This window comes from Schistocerca gregaria, chromosome 3, assembly GCF_023897955.1.
Source record: "Schistocerca gregaria isolate iqSchGreg1 chromosome 3, iqSchGreg1.2, whole genome shotgun sequence".
Taxonomy (NCBI): domain Eukaryota; kingdom Metazoa; phylum Arthropoda; class Insecta; order Orthoptera; family Acrididae; genus Schistocerca; species Schistocerca gregaria.
In genome coordinates, this window is record NC_064922.1 from 257,115,726 (window position 1) to 257,137,391 (window position 21,666).

Consider the following 21,666-nt stretch of genomic DNA (forward strand, 5'->3'; position numbering starts at 1 on the left):
CCCTTCCCTCACAAGCGACTATCAATCAAATTGAGTGAATATGGAGTATCGTCTCAGTTGTGTGGCTGGATTCGTGATTTCCTCTCAGAGAGGTCACAGTTCGTAGTGATACAAAGTAAATCATCGAGTAGAACAGAAGTGATATCTGGCGTTCCGCAAAGTAGTGTCATAGACCCTTTGCTGTACCTGATTTACATAAATGATGTACATGATTATGTGAGCAGCCCCCTTGGATTGTTTGCAGATGACGCTGTAATTTACCGTCTAGTAAAATCATCAGAGTATCAATTCCAATTACAAAATGATCTAGAGAGAATTTCTGTATGGTGCGAAAAGTGGCAATTGGCACTAAACAAAAAACGTGCGAAGTCATCCACATGGGTACTAAAAGAAATCCGATAAATTTTGAGTGTACAATAAATCGCACAAATCTAAGGGCTGTCAATTCGACTAAATACCTAGGAGTTACAATTACGAGAAACTTAAATTGGAAAGACCACATAGGTAATATTGTGGGAAAGGCGAAACAAAGACTGCGCTTTGTCGGCAGAACACTTAGAAGCCGGCCGCTGTGGCCGAGCGGCTCTATGTGCTTTAGTCCCGAACCGCGCTGCTGCTACGGTCGCACGTTCGAATCCTGTCTAGGGCATCGGCGTGTGTGATGTCCTTAGGTTAGTTAGGTTTAAGTAGTTCTAAGTCTAGGGGACTGATGACCTCAGATGTTAAGTCCCATAGTGCTCAGAGCCATTTGAACCATTTGAACACTTAGAAGATGCTACAAACCCATTAAAGAGACAGCCTACAATACACTTGTCCGTCCTCTGCTGGAATATTGCTGCACGTTGTGGGATCCTTACCAGTTAGGATTGACGAAGGAGATCAAGAGAGTGCAAAGAAGGGCAGCTCGTTTCGTGTTATCGCGCTATAGGGGTGAGTGCCACTGACATGATACTCGAGTTGGGGTGGCAATCAATGAAACAAAGGCGGTTTTCTTTGCGGCGAGATCTATTTATCAAATTTTATTCACCAACTTGCTCTTGCGAAGGCGAAAATGTTTTGTTGACAGTGACCATCATAATAAAATAAGAGAAATCAGAGCTCAAACGGAAAGATTTAGGCGCTCCTTTTTCCCACGTGCCATTCGAGAGTGGAATGGTAGAGAAGTAGTATGAAAATGGTTCGATGAATCCTCTGCCAGACACTTAAGTGTGAACTCCAGAGTAACCATGTAGATGTAGATGTAGATATCTATGTAGATGTAGCCGTAGATATAGAAGTTTTGCATGACGCGTCACTACCATGTAACATAGCTTGATGAAACTTGGACGATAGAGAGAAAGAACTAGTACAACACATTACAGAAGATAATACAACAGGACAGGTGTGGAACTGTGGCGGAACTATTATCAGACTTTAATGTAGCTTAGAGTATAAGTGTGTCTGAACACTTAGTGCATCGCACACTCCTTACTATAGGTCTCCGCAGTCGACGACCCATGGATGTGCCAATGTTGCAACTACGACTGAAATGTGTGCGTGACCATCGGCACTGCACGTTGGCGCAGTGGCAGAGCGCTACATGGTATGATGAATCCAGATATATTCTTTATGAAGGCAATGGGAGGGCTCTAATCCGTCGTCTTCCAGGGCAACAGTTCCTTGGCATCTGCACTGCGGGAAGGAGACAAGCTGGCGGCGGCTCCATTACGCTCTGGGGAACATTCATGTGGGTATCCATGGGCCCTGTGGAGCTCGTGCGAGGCACCATGACGGCCAAGGAATATTGCACACTGATGCTGACTACGTACACCCCTTCATGGCGATCCTGTTTCGCAACCAGTGGAATTTTTCAGCAAGATAATGCGCCATATCACAAGGCCAAGAAGACAGTGGCGACTTCCCGTTGATGTGCTGGCCCCGCAACTCACCAGATCTGAACCCGATCGAACACATCTGGGATGTGATTGAACGCGGCGTCAGAGCTCATCGCCCCCTTCCCTCCCCGAAATTTACGCGAATTAGGTGACTCTTGTGTGCAGATGTGGTGTAAACTCCCTCTAGCGACCTAAAAAAACAGCACTGCATTCGTCGGCGCTGTTAGCCGTGCCGAAGGTGGACATGCAGGGATGTTGGGTAGGTGGTCATATGTTATGGCTGATTAGTGAACACAGCATAGTACCAGTCCTGTCTGTGGGTTTTCTTAGTCTGGGGTTTCCCTCTTCTCTCTCTTTCTTTATCAATTGATCACTGAAACCCAGCTAGGCGCGATGGAGCCTGATAACCGGCCGCTGTCGGGACAGCAGAGGACCAACGGGTCAGATTTAATGTCTCCAGTTCTTAGGGGAACAAGAGAAACCTACAGCGAAATTAGTTATTCAGTCGTTCCACGATTAACTACAGCAGCAGAAAACCGCTACGTTGTGCAACAGGTGAGGACGGACTTACGTCAAACAGCTGGTGCAATTGCAACAACATTTAACAGGACTGCAAGGCACGCAGTCTCATGCTCCACAGTGGAATGGCTACTCCGCAGAGGTCCGCTCTTTGCCCGACGACTAGTACGCTGTGTTACGTTGGCACACGCACATTGGCGATGGTGCCGTGAACGTAGGGACTGGACAAAAGAGGAGGGGGGTCGCCACTTGCTGACCGCAGATGAGGGCAGATTCTGCCTGAGTAGTGATTCTGGATGTACCCTCGTGTGGCGAGGAGGTGGCAACACTTCATGACCCAGGAACACTGCCAAACATGATCGTTTTTCTGATCCAGGTATGATGCGCGGAGGCTTAATGCTACATTTGCTTAGTGACCTCCAAATCTTTGATCATGGTATACTCCCCAGTCAATGGTGACCATAAACGCTTTCCCCAAGTGCGTCTTTTCAGTGGTGCATTCGCTCCCCACTTCATTTTTGCTGGTGACAGTGCGCGATCGTATCGAACAGCGCAGGTGGGGGAGCCCTTGTAACGGAAGAATATTCGACGAATCGACTGACCTACTTGTTTTCCCGACTTAAATCCCATCGAGCACGTGTGGGATGCTTTGGGTTCAAAATGGTTCAAATGGCTCTGAGCACTATGCGACTTAACTTCTGAGGTCATCAGTCGCCTAGAACTTAGAACTAATTAAACCGAACTAACCTAAGGACATCACACACATTCATGCCCGAGGCAAGATTCGAACATGCGACCGTAGCGGTCGCTCGGCTCCAGACTATGGCGCCTAGAACCGGATGCGTTGGGGAAATACAGGGTGATCAAAAAGTCAGCATAAATTTGAAAACTTAATAAACCACGGATTAATGTAGATAGAGAGGTAAAAATTGACACACATGCTTGGAATGACATGGGGTATTATTAGCACAAAAAAAGCAAAGTTCACAACATGTCTGACAGATGGCGCTGGACAGCAAAACGTCATTAACTGCTACCGTGACGGGTGAGAGGTACGCCGATATGTTACAGAATCGCATCATCCCAAGCCTGACTAATAAACACCTGCTGGAACGTACGATGTTTATGCAGGCTGTCGCTCCACCCCATTATTGCTAGACGCGTCGTTTGGTGATGATCGTGTGCTCAGCCGCCTCTTTCGTCATGCTTGGCCTCCCAGGTCCCCAGACCTCAGTCCGTGTGATTATTGGCTTTGGGGTTACCTGAAGTCGCAAGTGTATCGTGATCGACCGCCATCTCTAGGGATGCTGAAAGACAACATCCGACGCCAATGCCTCACCATAACTCCGGACTTGCTTTACAGTGCTGTTCACAACATTATTCCTCGACTACAGCTATTGTTGAGGAATGATGGTGGAAATATTGAGCATTTCCTGTAAAGAACATTATCTTTGCTTTGTCTTACTTTGTTATGCAAATTATTGCTATTCTGATCAGATGAAGCGCCATCTGCCGGACATTTTTGAACTTTTGTATGTTTTTGGTTCTAAGAAAACCCCATGTCATTCCAAGCATGTGTGTCAATTTGTACCCCTCTATCTACATTATTCCGTGATTTATGCAGTTTTCAAATTTATACTGACTTTTTGATCACCCGGTATATTACAGCACGTCCGCATGCACCATAAGCGATGCATTAGTTGTCGATCTGTGTGGCCGAGCGGTTCTAGGCGCTTCAGTCCGGAACCGCGCTTCTGATACGGTCGCAGGTTCGAATCCGCTCCTCGGGCGTGGATGTGTGTGATGTCCTTAGGTTAGTTACGTTTAAGTAGTTCTAAGTCTAGGGGACTGATGATCTCAGATGTTAAGTCCCATAGTGCTTGGAGCCATTTTTTTCATGCAGCAGTTGTCAGCTGCGCTGGTGGAAGAATGGATTGTCCTACCATAAGAACTTACCAACCTTGTGTCTAGCATGGGAGCTCTATGCAAAGCATGCATGAGTGGCCGTAATGCTTACACCGCCTATTGAGAACCAAGACCCGTCTTTTGTAATGTCCAGGGACCAAAATAAAAATCGCTGAATTCAGCGTATTTATTGTCTTTGAGTAAAAGAGTCATTTCTGTTAGTCTCGTACCGTATATCTTTGACTTACTTTCTGTACTGTACTGTAGCAGTTTTTCTAAGTGTGGTCCAAGTTTAATCGAGCTACGTTACTCGGTAATGAGACACACCAGTGTGTATGTTGGCTGGGAGGGAAAGAAAGACGTTATGATTTATGTATCATATTTCATCAAAAACAAGTTCTATGGTTCATTTACTTACTGGAAGAAAGTGACAGGATAACAACGTACTCGAAATAGACGGACACTCGTACTCAGCCTTACGCCGTTAGATGTGGTGGACAGGTGATAACTGCTGCCGTTCCGGTGAGCGAAGACTCTCCCAGTGCAACTTTCTTTGTCCTCATCGTGCAGCTGTCCGCATTGCGTAGCAGTGCGTTGGCCTTGCTGTGATTTGTGGCTCGCTTCCGTAACAACAGCTGAGTGGCTACGTAAATCACTCCCACACTAAGTCTCACGTGGCGGAGATTGCAAGGGAAAGGGGAAAAGTTGCTGGTAAATAATGGATGAGTCGTTTCCAGTCACCTGCGTACCATAATAAAGAACTGCTCCTGAATGTAAATTTGCAATTCCGCTGTTTCTTTCATATCTACTCTGTTATTCCATTCATATAAGGAAAGAGCTTTCCACAAAGTGGAACGACAGTTTTTGTAAGATATCTTGCCCGGTGGCATTCTGCTATAAAATATTCTCGATTTACGTTCCAGGCCGTAGCGAATGGAACAAATAAACCTCGTGTTGCACCCAGCTTTAAGCAAGACTTTCGATTTGACTCCGCCTCGGGGGCTTGTGATTCAGTTTCACTGCGTAGTAATTCATGTAGCTTCTCGTTTGGATTTAAAACTTAGCCACTCTTGGATGATCTACATATTCTTCGCCGGAAATAAGACTGACTACAAGCCTCTTTCTAATCTCCCATTCCAAAGACTTTTTCCTACAAACGTGCAGGGTCCTTTTTGATTACCGTTCAATCAGCCAAGATTTGACTATTTTTGTTTTCTACGTCATTATGCCATCCTTTTTCCATATCACCAGTATCTTAAAATTTTTTGGTGCAGTCATAAGTGGGACCTGTCCGGAAACCGTGTAAATGTTTCTGCGTTGTGTTCCATCATGCCCTAGTGAAACTGTGGCCATTATTGGAGATGTTAGAATATGTGGACTCTTTTATACGCTTACGAGAGCAAAATGAAAACTTTTTTCCCTGCTTGTGACAAAAACCGTGCGTCAAAAATGCTCTTACTTACCAATACTTTCTATATTTTAGGCGAATACATGTTCAAAAAATTTTCTAGTGAGTGTATCTTATCCCGGAAGAGGTATTTTGGAAGGTGTGTGAAAGTCTTATCTACGATTACCATGCCATCTTCATTAGACTCCAGACGATTTCAAGTTACAAGCGTCTTTAGTTTTATTAATAAGTGCGTCCACATTCATCACATACTGGTTGAATAAAGACATGTTTCCGCTGATACTATAACTTTATAGGATACATTTATTTGCTATTGCCTAATTTCAACCGCATAGTCATTACCAAACATTTGTCTATTAACACAAAACTGGATAGACGTAACTCAGGAAACCAAAATTTGAATGCAACTACGAATATTAGAAACGTTAGAAACGTATTACTTGCATGTAAACGTTAATACATCTACTGTTTGTATAGTATATGTGAAAGAAGTAAGGAAATAAAGAAATAAGATATTGGAAAGAATGCCAAGGTGTGTTCCAGCCAGCTTTTTAAATCGTTATTTCATACTTAAAGAAGGCAATCGGATGAATTTAAACATAATTCCCGTTCACATATACTTCATAATTCTACTCTGGCGATTTATGACACGATAGTATGCGACAGCGATTCATTTGATCGGATATGACATGCTGGTGTGGCGAAGTAGCTGTGATTAACAGTCACCCATGTTGTCGAAATATAGCTAATTTGTAAGCGGGACTCTCCACTCGCGGATCAATACAAGCTGTTCCAGCCACTACCGACTGCAGCATGCCTTCAAGCTTACACATGAGAGTTGTCACAATCTTGGTTGCGTATTACGAAGAGTGCTGAAAAATAATGCCTCCAAGTTTGTTAAGTGAAAATTCTTAAAGATTTTTAAATAAAACAAACATTATTAACATTTTACATTTTTATTCTTCATGTCGATGTATGTATTTCTCAACGTAGTCACCCTGCTAACTAATTTCTCCGAACGCGAGACCAGTTTGTTTATATTGTCATTGTAAAACGTTTGACTTTGTTTAGGGAACCACAGCCTCAATTCTGCTCGAAGTGTAGTCTTCGAAGGTGTCCTTTAAGGTCTGGAAACAGATGAAAATCGAATGGCGCTAAGTCGTGATTTTATGGAGGGTGATCGATGACAGGGATCAGAAGGCATCGGATTGTTACAGGTGTCGCAGCGCTCATATACCGTCTGCCATTATCATACTGAAGGAGAGAGTGCTCCATGTATGAACGAACTCTTCGAATTGGTGCTTACAGTTTGTTGACCTGCTTCTCACGCACCGACATAGCCACGTTACACTCCATGTTACACGCTACAATTAGGAGCCCTCTAGCGGCAAAGGGCTGCAAATATGGCGGCAGTGGTAGTGGCAATGGGGCTGCAGCGCATTCTGCATGAATTCGGTAAGATGGGGGTTGCGGTATGTTGAAGCTGGAAGATGCAATGAGCCATTTGAGGTGTGATAACTGGGGAGAGCAGGTTGGTATAGTGAATAGGGGATAAAGGAGTAAGTGAAGGTGGGAGTCGAGTGTGGGTGCGAGTACATGTCTGTGGACGATGTAGTCGTAGGTTGGTATATCGTAGATGATGAACGCAACAGCACTGAAGCTAGAAGGCGAAAGGACCTTGATGACAGTGACGACAGGCAGGCAATGAAAATGTGGTAAGGACGGTGACTTGCTGGTGGAGGCAATGACCGGTAGTGAAGACAGTTCGTGAAGTCTGGTAATGAGGGTTGGCGATTGCTGGCAGCATACATGGCGGCTGGCGATGACTGGCAGTGAAGATGGTGGCTGCAAATGATTGGGAGCAAGGATGATGGCTGTCAGTGGCTGGCAGGGAAGATGACGGCTGGCGATGATTGGCAGCGAAGATGATAGTTGGCAATGGCTGGCAGCACAGATGGCGGCTAGCGATCACTGGCAGTGAAGATGATAGCTGTTGATGACTGACAGTGAAGGTGATGGCTGTCGATGATTGATAGTGAAGATTAAGAGTGTCGATGACTGGCAGCAAAGACGATGACTGGCTGCAATGGTGATAACCAGAACAGTGACGGTGAGATGAGGAAACTTCATCAGTCGAGATTCCAACCCGGAGAGCAGCCCTGGCAGTTGTTTTCCCGAGGGGAAGAGGGGCTACAACCCTCTGACAAATCTCGAGTACAAAGTGTTTAATTTTTACGGAGTTCTCACACACTTCCGGAAGTGTGTGAGGAACCATCAGTACTGTGGGATATGATAAGCACCTATAAAATTTGGTTGTTGTGACATGACATGTGTCGGAAGTGACAAACTAATTTATCTTGAAGACAGAAATTTTAGAGTCTTGTCGCTGTAAATTAATTTCTTTGGACACTCATTGGATTAAGACATCTTTGGTACACCACTGATGAAGAAGCAATGGTTTGGTCAGTTTCCTCACGGAAACTGACAGTGACACGCTCTTATCAGGCCACCTGCACTGAAGTGCACGAATGTTCAGTAATAGCTGTCAGTATGACGTGCTATATGGTTCAAGTTATAATGACAAGATTCATGTTACAATCTGACTTGGAGTTGATTGATACTCGGCATAACACTGATCATAACTGCGTTATAAACAGTTCCGACAACTTTGCCTGGAACATGATTCAGTATTCTGTCAAATAATTTATTTTTTGACTTCTTGTATGGTTTACAAACATTAGACGTATGACCACTTACAGCTAATTAACACGTTTTTAATTTTATTATCAATTTCTTGATGCGGATAAACCTGCAATAGCCGGCCGGAGTGGCCAAGCGGTTCTAGGCGCTTCAGTCTGGAACCGCGTGACCGCTACGGTCGCAGGTTCGAATCCTGCCTCGGACATGGATGTGTGTGATGTCCTTAGGTTAGTCAGGTTGAAGTAGTTCTGAGTTCTAGGGACTGATGACCACAGCAGTTAAGTCCCATAGTGCTCAGAGCCATTTGAACCTTTTGAAAACTGCAATATGTGGCACGCCTAAAGTTCAATTAAAGACGCTTTAAACAGCTTCTGCACCGGGTTGGGAAGGTGAACTCGCAATTTTGTGAGTGCGGAGAACAAGACGACATTAACGATAGAAGGAGCGAACAACTTGACCTGCTGCTAAACTTGAGATGCAAGGGACTTCACAGCATCGCAACGATTCTGTCTACCGCCAACGTTAGTGTCTTAAAACTACTTCCATACTGCAGAAGGTTTTCAGTGGGTGATTCTCAGGCAAGGCTGCTTTCATTTTTTTAAAGTGTGATCACAGGATGATAATTCTGTGAATAAATACCCTAAAGTGTAAATAATATCGCTAAATAGTAGAAAGTATGAGACGGCTATATTATTGTCAGATCAATGCCGACTTTAAAAAATAATAAATCTCCCGAGTCGTTGCCCTTATTGAGTTAGCTACATTCATGGGTGTCAGCAGTTTTTATGGTATTTCCTATTACGAATCAGTGTGAGTGCTTAACCATATCCACAGTAGAGTGAAGCTCGAATGGTATGAAGGGCGGCGAGACGCTGAAGGCTGTTCAGCCTTCGAACTGGTAGACCTTCGGCAGTGGCGCATATTAGCGCCTTTCTTGGCCTGTTCTCAACAGTGTCCGGAGTACGAGCTTTAGCAGCAGATGACAGTAAAATATACACGATCTATACGATATCCTGTTGCGGTTTCGTTGTCACTGGTTACAGGGACCAGAGAGTAGGGAGCAGGGCGCGGTGTCGAAACACTGTCCATTTCTTTTGATAAACAACACCTAAGCCATTAGTATTAATATGCGGCTAATACGAGATATTTCCAGATTAAATGTGCCTTTTGAATTCACCCCATGCTACATATGAGAGCTGTGGCGTTTCAACTTGGACTGCTGACGAAGAATCAAAACACCACTGACTCAAAATTTGTGGCAACAGAATGGCCACCATCATTAAGTTTTGCACCAGCTACCTTCGAATAGAGGGTGCCCACTTCTGCGTAGGAGACAAACCGCTCGTATATTTACAGAATGAGAGTTAACATTACACCAGCTGTCTATTTAAACAGGCACTGTGCTGCAGTTACAATCCATGACCAAACACACGAACTTCACATTACGTCTTTCTTTTTTTTTTTTGTTTCTTAATTTTCTACTCTATCGTTTATTTTTAGTTTAGCGGCTACCTCAGTTGCTTTTCCAGGACTTTGTGTAACCCAAGAGCATTCAAATAACTGTGAACCAAATTCCTTTAATTGCGTTGTTACCTCGCAATTAAGAGGTAACTGGAATAAAAACTCTTATGACGTGTATATGAAGATGATATCTGTTCTTTCGGACATGTCTGAAAGAGCAGGTACTATCTTCATATATAGTTAAGGGTGACCGGTTATTGACCTTCTTCTTCTGTGCTGGATGCACACGCATTGCCCGAACTCTTACGGGACTCGGTGGATTGTCTGCCGCGAGTAATGAGTATAATGGCAGGAGCACTACGAATGTAGTGTGTGGACATTCAGTTGGTTATGTGGGTCTCACGGGGAGCGGGCAAGGGATAAATCCCTGCAGTCGCACTATCCTCTGTGCTCTCGGTGTCTCAGATGGACAGAGCGTCTGCTATGTAGCAGGAGATCCCGGTTTCGAGTCCCGGTCGGGGCACACATTTTCAGCTGTTCCCGTTGATGCATATCAACGCCTGTCGACAGCTTATGGTCTTGATTTAATTATTATTTCATCTTATGACGTGGCCTTCTTGAGTGGAATATATGGTGCCTTGAGACAATGGAAATTACAATGAAGTGACAAAATTCATGGGGTACCTCTTAACATCGTGTTGGACCTCCTGTTGCCCGGCGTAGTACAGAAACTCGACGTGGCACTGACTAATGGTCGTTGGAAGCCCTCTGCAGAAATAAGAAGCCGTGCTACCTCTCTAGCTGTCCATAATTGCTAAAGTGTTGCCGATGCACGATTTTGTACACGAACTGACCTCTCGATAATGTGCCATAAATATTCGGTGGGATTCATTTTGGGCGATGTGGATGGCCAAATCATTTGCTCGAATTATCCAGAAAGTTCTTCAAACCAATCGCAAACGATTGTAGCCCGGTGATATGGCACATTGTTATCCATAAAAATTTCATCGGTGTTTGGGAACATGAAGAACATCAATTGCTGCAATTGGTCTCCAAGTGGTCCATGATCGGTTCAGCTGGACCAGAGGATCCAGACCATTCCATGTAAACACAGCCCAACCATTATGGAGCCACCATCAGCTTGCACAGTACTGTGTCGACAACTGGGGTCCATGGCTTCGTGGGATCTGCGACGGTCGCTCTCGAACCCTACCATCATCACTTACTAACTCAAACTGGGATTTTTCTATGTCACTGTTTTCCACTTGTCTAGGGTTAAACTGTCATGGTTATACCCAGGAGAGGCGCCACAGGCGATGTCTTGCTGTAAACAAAGGCGTCGGTCGTCTGCTGCCACAGCCCATTAAAGCCAAGTTTCGCAGCACTATCTTCACGGATACGTTTGTCGTACGTCCCAAATTTATTTCTGCGATTATTTCACGCGATGTTGTTTGTCTGTTAGAACTGACAACTCTACACAAACGCCGCTGCTCTCTGTCGTCAAGTGAAGGTTTCCGAAATATTGACTTCCCTAACGATTTTAGAAATGGAATGTCTTGTTCCAACTACCATTCCAGAATCAAAGTCTGTCAACTCGCGTCGTGCGGCCATACTCACGTCGGAAACATTTTCACATGAATCACTTCAGTACAAATGACGACAGCTCCGCCAATGCACTGCCCTTTTATGCCTTGTGTACGCGATACTACCGTCATCTGTATATATAAATACCGCTGCCCCATGACACGGTAGTGTATTTGTAGCTTTCACATTTGGTATCATTGGTACGTAGAATCTCGTGGGCATTAAAACGGTGTCTTTTCTTCTCAAACGTTGATAAATGAATTGCTCGTAGACTTGGCTACGAAATCACTTCATAATTTCGTTTGGGTCCTCAGAGAGATTGCCAGAAGTCGCGAAGGTCTGTTGTTCATTAAGAAGGACCTAGAGCGTACGTCACGACAGTGACGAACAGAATATGGTGAATGCATAGGCTCTCCGTCTCGTCAGTGTCACCAATTTGCGAAGCGTCCATGACGTGGAAGAAAGTATGCTGTATGCACTAGACATTAAGATGCCAATATTGGAAGCAATGAAAGTTCCCGGAAAATAGAAAAAAGATATACACTCAGCAGCCATAACATTATGACCGCCGGCCGCGGTGGTCTCGTGGTTCTAGACGCGCAATCCGGAACCGTGCGACTGCTACGGTCGCAGGTTCGAATCCTGCCTCGAGCATGGATGTGTGTGATGTCCTTAGGTTAGTTAGGTTTAAGTAGTTCTAAGTTCTAGGGGACTGATGACCACAGCTGTTAATTCCCATAGTGCTCAGAGCCATTTGAAACATTATGACCAATTATCTAATATCCGGTATGTCCACCTTTACCACGGATAGCAACTGCGACGCGTAGTGGCATGCAAGCAATGTGGCGTTGGTTCGTCGCTGGGCACCACATCTGTACACACAAGTCACCCAATTCCCGTAAATTCCGTAGAGGGGGGCGATGATCTATGACGTCACGTTCAATCGCATCCCAGATGTGTTCGATCAGGTTCAAATCTGACGAGGTTTGGGTCCAAAACATGAACTGAACTCGCCACTGTGTTCCTCGAACCACACCATCACACTCCTCCCCTTGAGATATGGCGCATTATCTTGTTGAAAATGCCTCAGCTATCGGGAAACATGATCGTCTTCAAGGGTTGTACGTGTTTTCTAGCCAGTGTGTGATACCCCTTGGCCGTCATGGCACCTTGCACGAGCTCTACTGAACCCATGGCTGCCCACGTGAATGTTCCTCAGAGCACAATGGAGCCGCTGACAACTTGTCTCCGTCGCTCAGAACAGGTGTCAAGGAGCTGTTGCCCTGGAAGACGACGGATTCGCGCCCTCCCATCTGCATGATGAAGAAGGTATCGGGATTCATCAGACAATGCAACGCTCTTCCACAGCGTTAACATCGCGCGCCGATGGTCACATGCCCATTTGCCGATGTCGCGGTGTTAACAGTGGCACCTGCATGGGTCGTCGGCTCCGGAGTTCCATCGTTAGGAGTGTTCAGTGTACTGTATGTTCAGATACACTTGTGCAATGCCCAGCATTTACATCTGATGTTAGCTTCATCACAGTACCCCGCGTGTCCTGTTTTACCAGCCTGCCCAGCCTATGACGTCCTACATCTGTAATAAGGGGCGGCCGCCCAATCCCACGACTTCTGGACGTGGTTTCACCTTGGTTTTGCCATGTGCTGAAGACAATCACCACAACACTCCTCAAACAACTGACAAGCCGTGCAGTTTCCGAAATGCTCGGACCGAGCCTCCGGGCGAGCACAATCTGCGCTCGGTCAGTCTCAGGTAGATCGCGCGCCTTCCTCATCCTACACACGTACAGCGCGTTCACTGATACTACATGCACCGTGAGTGTGTCTGACCAGCAGTCATTCCTCGCCAGGTGACGCTGCTATGGCTTGGACGGATTTATATCAATAGTAGATCGGTTGTCATAATGTTTCGATTGATCAGTGTATGTTATTATCAATACCATTTGTTCATGCCAGACGAACAGACGAAAATGAATTTATTGAAAAGAAGCAGGACGCTGTGGCCGAGCGGTTCTAGGCGCTTCAATCTGGAACCGCACGACCGCTACGGTCGCAGGTTCGAATCCTGCCTCGGACATGGATGCGTGTGATGTCCTTAGGTTAGTTAGGTTTAAGTAGTTCTAAGTTCTAGGGGACTAATGACCACAGCAGTTGAGTCCCATAGTGCTCAGAGCCATTTGAACCATTTTTGAAATTATATTCTATTACACTATAAACGGCGATATAATGATGTTGTTCCTAAATTACTGCAAGTGATTTGGTTCCATCACAGGACTTCAAATGTTCAATAAAACTAACTCAATAAGTCTGTTATCGTATAGGGTATTGATCAACATTCTACAGCATCCTCTGTTTAAGTCATATGACTACTATATTCACCGAATCATTGTTTTGTAAATGATGAATTTCAAATACGTGACTGGTGCTTCTCTTTAGAGTTGTTTTAAAGTTGTCCTTAGTGCCCAAATTCAAAAAAAGGACAAATTTATAAAGAGGTGTAATCATGCAGCAATTAATGGAAATGTCAGAAAAGGTTAGCTTGTGTCGCTACAAAGAAGCTAAAAAATCGACTCTTATGTTGATATAAAGTGAAGTGAAATATCTTGGTTCAAATGTAAATGCCAAACGACGCCTCGCTTGGCGTTAAGGAGCGTAAAATATGTTCAAAAGTGTGTGTATTTCTAAGGGACCAAATTTCTGAGGTCATCGGCCCCCTAGGCTTACACGCTACTTAAACTAACTTATGCTAAGGACAACACACACACCCATGCCCGAGGGAGGACGCGAACCTCCCGCGGCAGGCGCCGCGCGATCCGTGACACGGCGCCTCAAACCACGCGGCCACTCCGCGCCACAAAATATGTATGTAATTCAGCTGTACAGAACTGGCAAACGCAAAATGACGGGAAAGATGCATTCGGGACGAGTATATTTTATACGAATATTATTGAAAGAAGTGAATTTATTTTCGAAAAGTACGTTTTTAGTGATGAATTATAATACTGTTCCCCAGGCATTTTCGAGTCTGGTCACTTATGCTGTCTTAGAGAAGAAACACGAAACCGGTTAGTGTAATGAAACTCCGTAGTGAAAATAAATTTAGTTGGTCGATGACTGCATGAATTATTGTTCGTGTGAGAATCGAATTCCATGTCTTCTTCAAAGACCACGTTAATCTGCAAAACGATATTAGAGCAAGCACTTAGAGTTGGCGGAGAATCCTCAGCCGTGCCGTGCCACTGCATAAGCAGGAACGCTTGTACACCTTCATGTTTTGTGGTAATGTGTCGCAACGTCGCCGTAATAGATCGCGAGGCTCGTGTTACGATGTCGTTCCCACGGAACTGCGTCGTGAAAACAGCGAGATCAATGCTGTAGCGTCATAAATACCTTGCATAATTGAAGAATAATTCGCTTTGTCTCGCAAAGCGTAGTAGTGAACAATTTCAAAACTTACTGATTCTAACACTATATTGCTAGTGGATTATGCTCCGTCCTTAGCACCTTTTTCCCATTTGCAGCCGTGTAATTATCCATAAGACATATTCTTTCTCTTCTCCTGTGCTCGCAGCGACGTTTCTTCACTACTTCCTTGGACATAAACTGATGTGTCAAAACATTATGACCACTGCCCACCGCAAAACTGTAACTTTAAAGAAGGGTAGGTTCTTACGATCGTCGCTTGGGAACGTCTACCTCGCAACCTACGAAGCTGGTAGACTGTTCAAATGCTACTGTCGTGAGAATCTATGGAAAGTTGTTTAAGGGCAGTGAAAACAACAGCAGAGCACAAAGTGTTGGACGTAAACGTTTCATCACAGAACGATGAGGTCGGAGGCAATGCTGATGCAGTCATCGATGTATAAACAGACTCAATTTGTTAAACTTATTGAATCACTTTTGTATAAGATTTAAAACTCAAGGAGACAGTAACGTAAAAATCTGTAATGAAAATTCTGTCATATGCTGTGGAACTGAATGGCTTTAATCCTGTTTTCATTAAGAGTAAGTGAATCTGAGCTATTGCAAATGAATGCTGTTACAGAAAGCCGGCCGCTGTGGCCGAGCGGTTCTAGGCACTTCAGTCTGGAACCGCGCGACCGCTACGGTCGCAGGTTCGAATCCTGATTCGGGCATGGATGTGTGTGATGTCCTTAGGTTAGTTAGGTTTAAGTAGTTCTAAATCTAGGGTACTGATGACCTCAGAAGTCTCATAGTGCTCAGAGCCATCTGAGTTATTTCAACAATGGATAACCGATCAACAATTCATTTCACAGGCAAATGTCGCTCTCCTAACTTTCACTTGCAAATGTTGTACGCTTTAGCCAACAGATTTAATATATTAATTATGGCTCTGTGTTCTGTAGTACACAAAATAACTGATAACACTCACTCTTCGTAATAGCATCTGTAGAACTGGTGTAACTGAGAGTCTCTCCTAGATGGAAACCAAACCTGATTACTGTTCACCACACGGTCTCAGTGAAAACATAATATACCTCATTTTCCAGGTGAAACTGCTCCTGGTTCTCTTCCTCCCGACATACTGTTAGTCTTGACCTCGCTTTGATCAGAGGAACATTCTTAAACTTTTCACACCTCTAATATCAATAATTAAAAGCCCTATAGCTACACTATGTGATCAAAAGTATCCGGACACCTGGCTGAAAATGACTCCCTCCATCGGTAATGCTGGGATTTAATATGGTGTTGGCCCATCCTCAACCTTGATGACAGCTTCTATTCTCGCAAGCATACGTTCAATCAGGTGCTGGAAGGTTTCTTGGGGAATAGTAGCCCATTCTTTACGGAGTGCTGCATTGAGGAGAGGTATCGATGTCGGTCGGTGAGGCCTGGCACGAAGTTGGCGTTCCAAAACATCCCAAAGATGTTCTGTAGGATTCAGGTCAGGACTCTGTGCAAGCCAGTCCATAACAGGGATGTTGTTGTCCTGTAACCACTCCGCCACAGACCGTGCATTATGAACCGGTGCTCGATCGTGATTAAAGATGCAATCTCCATACCTGAATTGCTCTTCAACAGTGGGAAGCAAGAAGGTGCTTAAAACATCAATGTAGGCCTGTGATAGTGCCACTTAAAACAACAAGGGATGCAAGCCCCCTTCATGAAATACACGACCACATCATAACACCACCGCGTCCGAATTTTACTGTTGGAACTACATACGCTGGGATATGACGTTCATCCGGCGTTTGCCATACCCGCACCCTGCCATCGGATTGCTACATTGTGTACCGTGATTCGTCACTCCACACAACGTTTTTCCACTGTTCAATCGATCATTGTTTACGATGCTTACACCGAGTGAGGCGTCGTGTGGCATTTACCAGCGTGATGTGTGGCTTATGAGCAGCCGCTCGACCATGAAATCCAAGTTTTCTCACCTCCCGCCTAACTGTCACAGAACTTGCAGTGGAATCTTATGCAACTTGGAATTCGTGTATGATGGTCTGGATAGATGTCTACCTATTACTCATTACGACCCTCTTCAACTGTCGGCGGTCTCTGTCAGTCAAGAGACGAGGTCGGCCTGTACGCTTTTGTGCTGTACGTGTCCCTTCACGTTCCCACTTCACTATCACCAAATTATTTGATTAGTAGGCTTTTCAGCCAGTGAGGAACAGGAGCGGAGTGCTGGCATTTCCAGTGGCCGTTTCCTGCTCAAAGAGCTTCTGTAAAGTGGTGCTCCCTACGAAGACTCTCAGTAGTTTCTCTGCAATGTTGGAAGATATCAGCCGTCATGGAGGCAGTCTTATACCACTACTAATTTAGGAGGATAAGGGTAAGACCAGCCTATTAGCTCTACCTCTTTGCGTGCCACGAAAACGAGCAAAGAGTACCATGTGGCTGTGTGTACAGTGAGGTGTCACTTTTGTCAATGCCAAACGACGCCTCGTTCGGTGTAAGGAACGTAAACATTGGACGATTTAACAGTGGAAAAAAACGTTGTGAGGAGTGACGAATCACGGTACACAATGTGGTGATCCGATGGCGTGGTGTAGGTATGATGACGAGAGGAGGTAGAGGGCGAAACTCGGTGCTGAAACGGCTGGGACGTAGTCTGATCTTAACGGACGGACGAACGGCCCATCAACAGTGTCACATTACCTCACTACATGGGACTCTGGAGAGAGGTCTGGAATTTAGTCCATGGTGATCAGGAACTTCGCAGCTCAAACTTTCCTCCTCTTTCCGGCCATATGCAGGAGGTGAAAATGTTTTCCATCGCCAGGATTCGAATCGTCTACCTCGCAACTGAACCCCACAACTTGGTACTTAAACTATTTCCAAAAGAATGCAGCACCAGCAGCTAACGTCATAACATGAAATGGGGAAAACTGACCGGTTGTTGGAAGCGGACGGAAGGTGGGGACAATGGGAGATGAGCACATATGGGGCGCATCCGGTTCGATGATAGAAAAAAATGGTTCAAATGGCTCTGAGCACTATGGGACTCAACTGCTGAGGTCATCAGTCCCCTAGAACTTAGAACTACTTAAACCTAACTAACCTAAGGACATCACACACATCCATGTCCGAGGCAGGATTCGAACCTGCGACCGTAGCGGTCTTGCGGTTCCAGACTGTAGCGCCAGAACCGCTCGGCCACCAGCGGCCGGCATGGCTCAATGATAGAGCGGAGGGTGGAGTGCGTAGGGGTCTACCGTACGAGGCCTGGCCACGACGTCACCAGCGCCATCAACTAACCAGAAGTCGACACGAAGCGTCAGTCAAGGGAGGAGATACAAACTTGTAGTCACGAAATTCCATCGTGTGTCACGGCAGTGGTAGATAGGGAAGAGGGGAAACGGAAAACAAATGCTGTAGCAAGGCGCTGCGACGGCCAGGGAGAGTGTTAGAAGTGCTCCTCGAAAACAGTAAGGCCAACCGCGCTAGGCACATGCCAGCTGAGTGGGGACACCGCACAAACCCCACGGAGGTAACTGGCGAAGTAGGTCAGGAAGCGTGGACGTCGTTTAACCCTTCTAATACCGAGTATTTTTTGTTACACTGAGTGCCATTAGGGTCTTTAGTGACCCCAACGGAATTTATTTTTTATTAAGAATAGTTTTAATAATGGTAGAATAAAGTCACAGCCCTTATTTTCTCCACAATCTAAAACGTGATGTCAGTGATATTACATTAAATTAAAACGCTATTTTTTTAATTAATTGCGAACTGGCATTTATTACGCATTACACTTACAGCAATAAATTGCAGAGTGGTTTTTACACACACAACATCCACATTTTGAACATTTATCGGTGAATTTTCTATCCTCAGACCTTTTACAAAACGGACAACTTCCTTTTTTTTTTGTCTGTGCTGTTGATGGAAGTACAGGGGAAATAATTTTGTCTGGCTTTCTTCTGACGAGCTGCTTTCCTAATTCTATGAAAAATGCCTGTCTTTTGTAGTTGGTCCTTTCTGCCCAGTCTAATGTAAGATGTAGCCATATGATAAATGCATTCAGTGTACTGATATCAATCATGTTGTAAAATAATACCATTGGCCACCTTCTGCTCATCTTCTTTGTAGTGTACTTCTAACCAGCTTGTCCATGGTATCTACTCCTGATTTTGTTTTATTATAATCCAGAATCATTACTGGCTTGCATTCTTCACGATCTTCCATTTCCTTCCTTGAATGCATTGTACTGGACAAAGTTACAACTATTCCTTTTTTCGGACAATATGAAACATTTGAAGCACGCTCTTGGAATCCAAAAATAGATGAATATTTGACTCGACCTTTGGTCCGAGTGAAAGCATGTGGTAGTTCTCCTTTCTTTTTTAAAATTGTTCCTAAGAGTGTGAGATTGATGTTCAGAAGTTCTCTCGCCAAACTAAAGCTAGTGAAAATATTGTCAGTTGTTACATTTCTGCCACTGTTGTCTAAGCCTTTCACCATATCTAAAGCAATTCTCTTGCCTTGATCATCTTCACGAGATTCGTTTTCTTGTTGACCAGTGTAAACTTGGAGACTGAGAACGTAAGACGTTGCACTATCACATACAGCCCATAATTTCAACCCATATTTTCCTGGGTTTCAAGGAATATATTGCCGAAATGGACATCTACCATGAAAAGCCACAAGTCAGAAATATATGTTACTTCCTGTTAAGGCTGGACATCTGCGCTGTGCAAATCTTCTTCTGAACTTCCGTCTGATTGAGGAATATTCTCTTCTAAGACGACAATTTCTCCATCGCTGCATGAGACATCAGAAACTATATCGCTGACATCACTATTTGATTCTCCAGATAAAGGATTATCCTGCAGTAATATTCCAAGCACTTCGTCTTCGGACAGGTGACGAGACATTTTCCACTAGATGCAACACAAATAATAGTAGTCTCCACTTGTACGGAACAAATAACTGTCGGCTTATAAAGTGTTGGCAACAATCACACGCTACAACAATATTTACAGGAATAAAACAAAGGAAATACAGCAACAGTTATGGGTTCAATGTAGTATTATTGGGTAATAATACAGCAAGAGGACATTGGGGTCACATTTGACCCCAATGGTTTCAGTGGTTCTTTCTTGATTTTCTGCAATACTAAATATTTTCAAAAAGTTATATTAATATATTATGAACCCATTACTTAATTCAGGAAAAGTCCGAATTTTTCATAATTTTTATGAATAAGAAGAAAGGTATATTTTACAGAAAATTACGGCCGGGGGTCATTACAGACACCACGGTATTAGAAGGGTTAAATCACTGCATGTGTATTCTTTAGGAGGCTCCAAAGACCGAGCCGCGATTTGACCCCGTCTCCACAAAAGTAGGCTACCGTCTATACTTGGACGGAGCCTATCGCATGGGTCTCGGCTGCAGGGAACCACACATACTCCAGGCGAATCAAAGCGTGCGGTTCGACGATGGATGGAGGGGCATGGAAAACAGGCAACTGTTCGCCGTCCCAGTGTCGAGACATCTCGTACACCGACGGAGATCAGTCGATGGGTGTCACCGTCCACCGAATGACAGGCGGAGCATAAGGGAATGTGCATCAAACCAAAGGCTTGTAATCACTGATGAGTGACAAAGTTTCCACAGGCGACTAAGATACCAACCATGTAGGTCGAACTGGTGGCGGGAGGTAAGGCTGATGAAGGTTGCGCGATACTGCAGTCCACCTCGTTAACGAATAATTGATCTGAACGTTGTTGCAAGTGCAGTGATTGACCGTAGAAATCTTTTAGGCGTGGTGCAACACGCCTGGAAGGTCGGCCTAGTCCACGAAGAAAACGGACATATGCGCTGATAGGGGAGCAATGTCGCTTACAGGCACCGGTGGGGAAATGGAGGCCGGCGAGTATTTGTCCAACAGTCGTCGCGTGAATTTGGCTACCGGGGCAGGGTGACCCTAAAAGTCTGAGACCCTCGGTAAATCCGTCCTTGTACGTCTACCACAGGAATTGAACTTCGTTTTATAACGCCTCTTCTTCTTGACGATTCGGTTTGATTTGTACTTGGCCTCGGGTAGAACTCGGCGTTCTGAGATCGTTATCAAGTTACGAAGACGACGTTACACAAAAATAACAGTGCTGAACCGAAATGTCGACGTGCGTGAGATATTTACTTCACCAAGAATCGTAATTAATCGTTCGTAATCGACTTTTAACTGATTAAAGATGAAATGTTAATGATAAAACCAATACAGTCACACTCACAACAAATTCCATACAAGCTGGTCGTAATTTCAAGTATCTAAGAAATCGTAACAGTGGGCTTGTTATTTGAGTCAAAGATTCTACACAAGCGCCAAGCGCTACAGTCAAATATTATCGCTGCGCGTAATTATTACACGAGAGTTTCATGTCAATAATTTGATAGCCGGCCGCGGTGGTCTCGCGGTTCTAGGCGCGTAGTCCGGAACCGTGCGACTGCTACGGTCGCAGGTTCGAATCCTGCCTCGGGCATGGATGTGTGTGATGTCCTTAGGTTAGTTAGGTTTAAGTAGTTCTAAGTTCTAGGGGACTGATGACCACAGCAGTTGAGTCCCATAGTGCTCAGAGCCATTTGAACCATCAATAATTTGATAGAGTTTTAAATCACAAATGCACGTCTTGGCAGGAGAGGGTGTATTATTGCACAATATCAGTCACTTCCTAACCGAGCCTTGAGAAGGAAACTTTCCCAGGTGTTGGGGGGATTTAAA

At 44.7% G+C, this 21,666-nt stretch overlaps 1 protein-coding gene across 1 annotated transcript in view; it reads left to right on the forward strand.

Annotated features, from left to right (window-relative positions):
* LOC126356148 (luciferin sulfotransferase) overlaps positions 1-21,666 on the forward strand; it is a 75,885-nt gene that overhangs the window by 12,495 nt on the left and 41,724 nt on the right. The window lies entirely within an intron of this gene.